The 9,794-nt window shown below is 42.7% G+C and overlaps 1 long non-coding RNA gene across 1 annotated transcript; it reads right to left on the reverse strand.

Moving 5' to 3' along the window:
- Positions 1-3,447: 3,447 nt before the first annotated feature.
- On the reverse strand, positions 3,448-8,346 carry LOC133965175 (uncharacterized). Its single transcript, XR_009923856.1, has 4 exons — positions 8,146-8,346; positions 7,954-8,033; positions 4,239-4,299; positions 3,448-3,854 (listed from the first exon to the last, which is right to left on the reverse strand). It is a non-coding gene; the product is annotated as an uncharacterized LOC133965175 (long non-coding RNA).
- Between the last annotated feature and the right edge of the window lie 1,448 nt (positions 8,347-9,794).

A 9,794-nucleotide genomic window follows, 5' to 3' on the forward strand; every position in this document is an offset into this window, starting at 1 on the left:
GGAGCCAGCACTGAGCATTCCTGGCATTACAGCCCGCTGACAAACAATCCTAACTTTATCCAGCGAGCCGGGCCAACTGAATGGCTGCAGTGTGTGGAGTTTACCCACCGAGGGGGGCAGTGCCCAGACCGATCCCCCACTTCATCTAGACCATCCAAACACCATCATGTCCGAGGTGGAACTGTCACATTTCATGCGCAGCGGCATCACTGTCAGTGTAAATCCTAATCAGAAATCTCCTAATCTCCAGTGTTTGGACACATACGAGCAAAAATGTCAGTGTTTTCATTTGTTTGTTCTTCTCATCATAGCAGCACCAGATGGCCATTTCTTCATCTTCAGATTTCTTCACCAAAACATGTTCTATGATACATGTCTGCTTCTATAAATGTAATGTGCTCTGTCGGCCGGGATCAAACAGATTTGAAAGCACAAAATAACCTAACATCCACCTCGTTTGACTATAAAATATATTTTACGGTGCCACAACAGCTCCCCGCCTTGCTCTCTGCGACAAAGATCAAAGTATTGTCTGCTATTTTACCATCGTGCACTCCCAAAGACACGCATGCATAGACTCTACACTGCTGCTAGAACAGATAATTCATCTGGTTATAACACTGGTTCAAAGGTAAGATGGAGGAGGGTGAAAGTTCAAAACAATGACACCACAAGGGTCTGTTGATAGTTCCGGAGCTTTTGATCACTTCACATGATCGTCCTTAGCGCACAGATTTGCCCAACTGTCGTGGAATTGATCGTTGGTGCGAACAGCAATTGTTCAATCACAGCTTTGTAACCATAACCAGACTTGACAGGTCCCTTGAGCTTTGAATTTCTACATATGTTGGCGCAATGTTCGTGGGGCCATGTGAGATCCTCCTCTGGTCTCCTCCTGTGCTGTTGGACGTCATGTGCAGTCCATCCCCGAGGTCCTTTCCATTCCTGGGACAGGAAGCGTAACGCTGAGAAAAGGACTTGGTTGTGCTATCCATCAACACTGGTGGACAGAGGACTGTTGAGGATCTACGTGTTTTTGGAGAGAAGGGTGACTCACGGGGGAGGCCCATGGGTCCAACCTGATGTGGGTTTGTTTACTCAGGGCCCAGTAAAAGTCATTGTTCCACATTTTCCAGTTTTCCACATGCCTCAGAGCTGCTCCTCACCCCTGCTGCAGCCGCCTTCTGACCACTCAACCCAACAATCTGCCTCCCACTGCGAGGGACTGCAGGGTTATTGGCTACCAGTTCACCGAGCACATCTACTCAATATGGTTGTAATAATTTCGTGGCTTTGTGCTGATATCAATCTGAGAAAAAATCATTAAATGCTCCGTGTCTTGATGTTGCTCTGAGGTCATTGGAGAACTTTGGAGGACGGGGATTTCCCCCCTCAAAACCAACATTTCCGTCAAACCGAGATCTAATGGAAAATGAGGCCTCATCAAAACACATAAATCAGTGATTCTCTCTACCATTGCACAGTTCCCATTTGAAAGATGTGCTTTTTTCGCCAAACCATGTCCCTCTGTACTGTGTATCAACATCAACTATCAGGGAACTGTGTAGAAAGATCACGGCTGCATCAACTTTTATACATTTTTTCATCTTGGTCACATCTAAACGGTACACTGTGTGCCTGTGTCTTGTTTTGAAATTCAAAATGACTCCTCAACGCAAACACATTTTTCAACTTTATTATATACACTAATGACAGATCTCTGTCTGGGAATTTAGCAGCAAAACTCCTATTAAAATATAAAAAGGCATCTGTTCACTGCAGGCCATAAATTTCACAACTGGCAGCGGCTATCAAGAGAAAAAGTGTTTCCAGGTGCTTTTTCAAGAATCACATAACTCATTTCAACGAAATCTAAAAAGTAAATAATTGGATAATCAAACCAAACTAAATGTGTAACCATGGGAAATATATTTCTGATGGCGTTAGATTATATTTTCCCAGGTGAAAACCTTCCCAGGCCCTAACACAAACTACACTTGTTAAACAGTCAGAGGGAGAGAAATTAGAGTAGGTAATTCTTATTTTGTGTTCCAGCTGTTTTGTTGATAGTTTTAATTCCCGTACTGTCAGTCCCTCTTTTTATGGAAAGGTATAAAACTGAGCATTTCCTCTCTCATGAAGTAATTTTGGCTGAAAAAAGACAGGTTTATTATTGATGGAATAGGCAGGATGACCCCAGAAAATTATATTATATAAATTATAATAAAAAAAAAAAAATTTCCTCCATGTGATGGTTTCAGTAACTTATCATTAGCTTTTATTTCAAATAACCAGCTGAGGCGGCAATTTCTTCTTAATAAAATAATTATATATTGGAGCTCTTGAGCTCTTGGTGCGTTGACTTTGGTGTTGTCTGTTATGATTTTTGGCTACAATATTTTCTAATAACTGGTTTTATCCATGACTGGAAGACCATAAAGCGCGGATTTGGAACAACCTGCTCCATCCACTTGTGTCAACCCGCATCGGATAGGAGCTTCAACTTTTCCAGAGAATAAAATGATCAGAGTTGGAAATCTTACAGTGAGGGGACAGAGCACATGAGGCTTTAGTTTCATTTGTCTGGTCATTTTAGTCAGCGTGTATGCGCTGAGCTCTCTAGATTTCCCCTGCAATATTTTCTCTAGCTGTCTTCATTTTAATGAGGAAATGACCGAATAAACGAAATGAAGTTCTTAATTTCTGTCTGCCAGTTACTGTCAAAGAAATGTGACCTCATCCTGGTGTTTTCTCTTGTGGTGTGCCCCAAGGCTCCATTTTAGGTGCAGTTTTATTAGCATTGATAATTCTATGATATGGGCCACACTTTTCGAAAATACAAAAACCCTTTTCATGCCTAAATGCTGACAATATGATATTGTAGTTTAACATTAAGTGCTCTAGCCCCTGTTCTTGGATCTCTGTCTTGAAATCCGACAAATACATTCTGACGTTTGTAGCTTTTTCCACCTAAGGCCGACAGATTAAATGAAATACTGCCCTGATTTGGAGTTCTGGTCTTACATGCTTTTATTACTACTGTAAATCCCTTTATATGGGAGTCAGTCAGTCATCCATATCCTGAATAAACCATGTTAGTCATACTGCCCTCCCTCAAATAGGCCTGAGTTTAGCAAAGAGTTTAAAATCATTTATATTTGATGACCCTTCATTTTTTTGATTGCTCAAGTATGTATTAGATTCCTCTGTTAAGAGCGTTGATCAACTCTTTTTACATTGTGCTGTATAAATGAAATTGGCTAGACTTGCCTGGTCGAAAACATAGCTTTTCAATGGAACTAAAAAACAACTTAAGCAACAAGAGAAGGTAGTAGTTATCTTCTACATTTACATCAAAAGACTCCTCATTACCTGCTCAGACAGAGCGGTCCTGCTGAAGTGTACCGGGCAGCCAACAGTAACCTGTGGCCTTCATCTATGTGATCTAACTCAATAACCTGATTTCTGCAGCTCTATGAGCACAAACATCAAACACATGGGTTTCATAATCTTCTTTTTTCTTTCCTCCTGCTTGTTCATCTTCTCCTGAGGATAAACAGATGTCCCGCACGTCCCTTGATTTGTTTTTTTTTTAATACCATCTGCTCAAAGCATCATTAAAAAGCCAACAAAAAATAAAAGTAAAAATAAATAAACATAACCAAAAAACATCTTGATGTGATAACAGTAAAAATGAAAACTTTAAAGATTGTACATTGTCGTCATGTGATCTGCTCGCAGGAAGTCGGAGCAGATGAAGACAAGGGCGTCCTGTGCTCAGCGGAGAAAACCTCCTCTGCTCTGAGACTTCTTAACTTCCTGAAGTCCACATAGACAGAGAGAGGCTGTGTGTGCTGTCAGTGAACCGAAGCAGAAAACAAATATACACATCATCCCTAGACCAACTCCCAAAACCGACACAGAAACAGACCCACAGCATGCATTTAGTAACACAGACACACATGCACTGGGATTGATATGTATCTTAGCATCATCATCAGAGACCTATTGCTCACGATATCACCCACGCATCAACAGGTCCGCTTATGTGACCTTGGCGTGACCTCCAAGGCCATCAAGAGGTTTCTTTTGTCAGAGCTCTTGGACAGGATTACCAGTTTCCTTTGGGCTGCTGCAGTCTCATGTGGTTACAATAAATCCACCACAAACTTGAAACAAAAAACAGCTGAAAGATGTTTGGATAGCCTCTCATTCTTTTTGAGTTATTTCTTTCTTACCATAGATTGATTTTGTCTCTCTTGGATGTCACTCTTTCCCGTTTCTTTGACGTGGATCCAGCTGAGGGGAGAAACGTACACTAAACGATCAAATCCAAAACATAATATTGGGAGTTGTCCCCGGTGTTGTAATGACAACAAGTTTAATGAGCACATTGTGTTTTGCTCCATCAATAGTTGTATCCACTGTGCAATGTTGTGATGGAGCAGATCTGAGGAACAAAAAAAAAAAAGCCCCAGCAACTGCTGACAAGACATTTCCTACAGCCGGGGGAAACTATGCAGATTCAGAAAACAATGAAGCAATAATCAGTCACAGGTGACAGCAAGTGAATAGACAGAAGACCAAGAGAAACCCAGAGGCTCACAGAGTTGGTGCACTTCCATGTAGCAGAACGTATATGCTATCACATCTTAACGTCAGAAACACATCTTAATGTCAACGTGTGGACATTTAGGGTAGGGGAGAGCGGGGTAATGTGAGACAGAATACCACTTTTTTTAAAACAATCATATTTTCACTGCCCTTTGTCCTGAAGACATTCTGGTCATTTCCATTGCTAGAAAACATCCTGAATTAATGGTTAATGTGTAAATTTAACTGATATATCATTTTAGCTCGCCTAGAGGGGAGCAAATGTAAAAAATGTCCCACATTACCCCTCTCCCCTATGAAGACATTGTGTAAATGACGCCATTTCGAAATTTGAATATTGGGGCTAACGGACACTTGGATGACACCTCAGGAGCAGGAGGGAGGCATTCTTGTGTTTTTAAGAAGGAAAAACCAGTTATTTCAATTGTAATGGTTTTGGCTGCAATGCTGTTTACCCCTGAAACTCTAAAAGCGTTTTGTGGACTGCAACACTTCACCCAACCCTCTGTCGGCATACAGGCGAGAAAAGAAGTGAATTTCATTTTTGGGTGAGCTATCCCTTTGAAGATGGCTCGGAGAAAATGTGTACACATCACATTTTGTTGGAATGCTGTAAGTGGGTCTCCTCGGACCACCCCCCTCCTGATTGTTGTTTAAAAGCGTACGGCCATGATGTTCACTAACATGTGAGGGACAGATTTTAATAATTAAGTTTGCAGAAGCCAAGATATCCCAATGTCTCTATATGAGTCAACCTCCAAAAACATTGGATCCTACAATTCCCACAATGCAACTTGGCCAGTGTCTTTTTGTGTGATGGTCACTGAGTGGTGGAGGCCCGTGCCTTTCAAATGACATGTGCACTTGTCAAAGCTCTTTCAGATACAGGAGAAAACATCCAGCTGTTTTTACAGACTAGTAGAACTGAACTGAGTAAAATGACTAGAGTGAAAATCCACAGTTCTCAGCTACAACAGACAAACTTTTCTCAGAGACCAAACTTAGATAGAAATAAGACTGACATTTGTGGCGTTACATGTTTTTGTACACTGACCATCACTTTCTGGATCATATTGCATTTGGTTCAATTCCTGCGGGTCTTGATTTACTGCAGTTCCTGGAGGTAAACATCTAACCGGTGCAGCATCTCATTAAAACAGAAAGCTCTGCAGAAGCTGCTAATACAGGGAGGAAAAAGTAGATGTTAAAGGGTTTGAACCATGGTGCTCTAATTGGATTAGCGGGCAGTTGAGAAGGAAATGAGAGTAAGAGGGGATTTACACACTAACACAATTTGGCAGTGTCCGAACTCTGCTTTGTCAGTGCAGCATGACCTGACGGGTTTGTGCAATGTGTCAGTTTTTTTAAACGGCTGGATAATTCAGAAACAAGTGCAATTACTGAATCCTTTTTTTTGGAACGAGGAGACAAACACAGTGGGGTCGTCTGTCTTGATTGTACCCAAACACAAAATTACACAATTTTTTCCGGCTTCTCCTCAATTCATAACAGACGCGTTTGCTTCATAACGTCAAAGGATTATTTTTCACCCTTCCGTCTCAGGGCAGAGGGGTTATGCACTTGTTTGTCAGCACAAAGGCGAAGCTCAAAGCCGTAATGCAGAGAGCACAGGGATCAAATCGCAGCCTTGGGAAGAACCACAGGATCTTTTTGCAGACGCACTATACAAATGACTCAGTGTCTGTCCGGCGTTGCCAGTGTGTAATTGACGGTTGTGCATAAGTTATAGTACAAAATTTGACATTTCCCTTTCCAGGCTTTTCTGCCTTTAAGGGCCTTTTGGGGGATTCGCTGTGCAGCTAAAGGGTGAATCATTTTGTCTGTGTCAATTCCTTAAGATCTCCAGAAAAAAACTAAAACATTTGTAGTCATGGAATTGGGTTAAACATCACTTGCTCGGGGCATAATTCAAATTTGGATTGGCTAGTCATTTAGATATTTTGGTTGGATTTTGTATAACAGTGGCACCACCAGTTATTTTGGTCAAAGGTAGCCTAAAACAGTGGCTCCACCAAAACAGTTTTGGATGTGGTGTGTGTGTGTGTCTGTCTGCCAGTAAAGTAGAGACAGCTGAAGGTACAAGGATGTGCTTAAAGTCTTTGGGTGGTCCAGCCTCTCCAGGAGATCGAGCCTTATTTTTTGCGAGTGCCAGCGCTGAACACTGGTCATTATTAACAGACAAACCAGGCTGGGATTACCTTCCAGCCAAATGAAGACGTGAACGTCTAAACAATTCTCCCACACTGTTTTGACATGTTCTATTACAGGTTCTGCATCCTCCACCGGTTCCAGAAAAAAAAAAAAATTGACAGCTAAATTAAATCATTCATTTTCTGGTCTGTTGTCATCCAAGAATTGCCATAATTGCTCGGCCCTGGCGTCTCCGGTCTGTGACTGGCAGAGACACCAGTCCTGGGCGAGGTGCACGATGAGGAAAGTGTACTTGTGGATGTTTCCTGCTGGATCTGTGGTAGCTCTTTGTCTGTGAAAACATGAGGGGGTGCACTTTACAATACGGGGGTGCAGGACCACTCTCCCCCGTCTGCGTGACCAGGTCGGTACCCTTTCAACTTTCTACTGCGCCCACGAGCAAAGCGGGATGGGACTTGATGCGGTCAGACCCTGAAGGCTAATGATAGACTGTGGAACCCAGCAGCATGCGGAGGCTCAGGGCACTTCAGTGCAGTGTATGGGAATGCACACGGAGGCCATTATGTAACCATGCAGAGCCACAGTGAATTCAGAGTGAGGGGAGATTCACAAACAGGGACCTACTCCTCATTCTTTGTGTAAAATTCACATCGCAGCTGCCTCTGTGGTTTCTTTCCCTGCATCTCCACCACAGCAGTGGAAGAAAAAGTCACATGATTAATACAACAGTATACAGGAAGCCTATAACACCACAATATCACAATATCATAATATCACAACAAAAAAACATGCAAGTCAGAGATACAAGTCAGGGTCGTTCATTCATAACCTTTACTTGACACATTATTTCAGCTTGACACATTAAATGACCACACCCCTAACACTAACCCTGAGCCTAGAGGCTGGGAAATAGCTAACCTGTCTCTGAGTTGTCCCACATCCCAATTTGATCTGGGATTGGATGACATTAATGATTAAATAGCATTTTACATTTGTAGTTGAGTTGGCTGGGGGGGGGGGGGGGGGGGGGGCAGCTACAACAGCACGATGCTACTCGTAGTTTGATCTATGACAAATAATTACAAGACAGTCAGTTTTAACTCAAATTGAAAAATAACATATGGACAAAAAGAAAGAGAAAAACAATGTATAGATATAAAATAGTACCTGTCTCCACAATGCAATTTGTTGCTCATCTATCCATCCATCATCCATCCATCCTTCCATTTATAGCATAGTTTATGCCTCTGTGAAATATAAAGCAACATAAATCAGCACTTGATTCCACATATCTTCACACTGCTACTTGATGGGATTGATGAAGGGAAGGCAAGGCATGGTGGTACAAGGTGTACGCACAGTTCCTGTGAAAGAGGAGACAGTTCTCTCAGTCTGATCGGCTGTGAAAGGGATCAGAGTTTTCAGTCTGATTTTCTCTTCCTCCTCCACGGGGTTAATTGGCAGCATTAAAGGATGTCGCGGGCTGACCTCGACTGCTTCTTCCTCTTGGCCTGCTTCCTCTTTTACCTCACAAAGAGCTGTCCCACTTCTTGAGCCGGCCAACACCGTCTCCACCTGCCAGACACACTGCTGCTGTCGGGGCAGGGACGGCTCACACTCTCAGCCTGTTGTGTAACTCTAATGTAAAGAGATAATAGTCTCCCTCGCTCAAGACAAGCACTGAGCTCCTAGGCTACTTTCACCTGCAGTCGTTAACACAGTTATCTTTCAAATCCCTGGACCACAAGCACACAGTTTTAGAATCACGGGCCGTGCTTTATATTTCAGGGCTATAAATTTGAACACACATAAAAGAAATCCGGAACACTTGCACTTTATCTTGAGGGCAGACATTTAACTTTGCCAGACAATACTGTTCTGTAATGATATACAATTATGTTAGAGAGCTTTGCCGTCTATATAAACTGTGTCCACATAAACTGTTGGGTACGAGTGCATTTGTAGACAGAGAAATTCAAACCAATTAAAGCCTCGATCCCGCTGATATTTTATCCGACTTCAAAACCAAACTGTCGCAACTTGCATCTCAGATGCTCATGTTTCCCACAGCGGAGGAGGCGACCAGCAGCAGGGACGTCTCTGATCTGCAGAGGGGCTCAGCTCCTGGTGGAAGTGGGAGGAAAACCTTCATGAGACCACATTGCATGCTGTCTGAGCTCCTGGCTGCTTGTTCCCGCAGGAAAAGAGTTCCTATGAAATCAGGGTGTGATTGCCTCTAAGAAGTCTAAGAGTTGAGACATAAACACATTTTTTTTACAGGGATACGATGGATCTTGTGGAAAGCACTTGCTCTGGGAATCTCTTGAAGGTTTGTCCTCTGAGAAGTTGTTTAACCGACCTCAGCTAAGTCAGTGTGCACCCCGGGACTCAGAGGACCACTGTGAAAACCTCTGGTTCTCAACCTCTGGCTGAGATGATTTGGTCTCATCTCAGCCTCTGGGTGTCTCTGCAGCTCTTGGAAGATAGGGCCCCTACTGTCTCAGCATTCACACTTTAAAGCTATCCCACATTGCATTGCAATTCTCTCTTTACCTGCCTGAGCCAACAGAGTCTACATAAATAACCAGACTCCTCACCTAATCGATCTCTTCATTGGCTTCCAGTCAAATTTAGAATTGATTCTGAGATTTAATTGCTGACTTTAAAGGGCCATGTACCCAAGTGCATTTTGTCTCTTTTTACATCGTATGTGTCCGGTCTGAACCTGAGGTCCTGCGCTAAAGCCCGGCTCGCCGTCCCACAGTCCCAGCCGAGGACCAGAGGTGACCATATGAAATATAATCTGTGTCTTCAATGCAAGAATAAGGTTTCATGTCTGGACAGGATCGGATCTGGCCATGGACTGTGCCCTGACATTACAGCGCCCTCTAACGGCAAACTACTGTTAATCCAGGAAGAGGTGTTTAAATATAAACTTTATTATATAAACAAAAAAAGTCAATATAGTGTCTGCAAAAACTCGGCAGGATAAAATGCACCCATTCTTA

This window comes from Platichthys flesus, chromosome 11 (assembly GCF_949316205.1).
Source record: "Platichthys flesus chromosome 11, fPlaFle2.1, whole genome shotgun sequence".
Lineage (NCBI taxonomy): Eukaryota > Metazoa > Chordata > Actinopteri > Pleuronectiformes > Pleuronectidae > Platichthys > Platichthys flesus.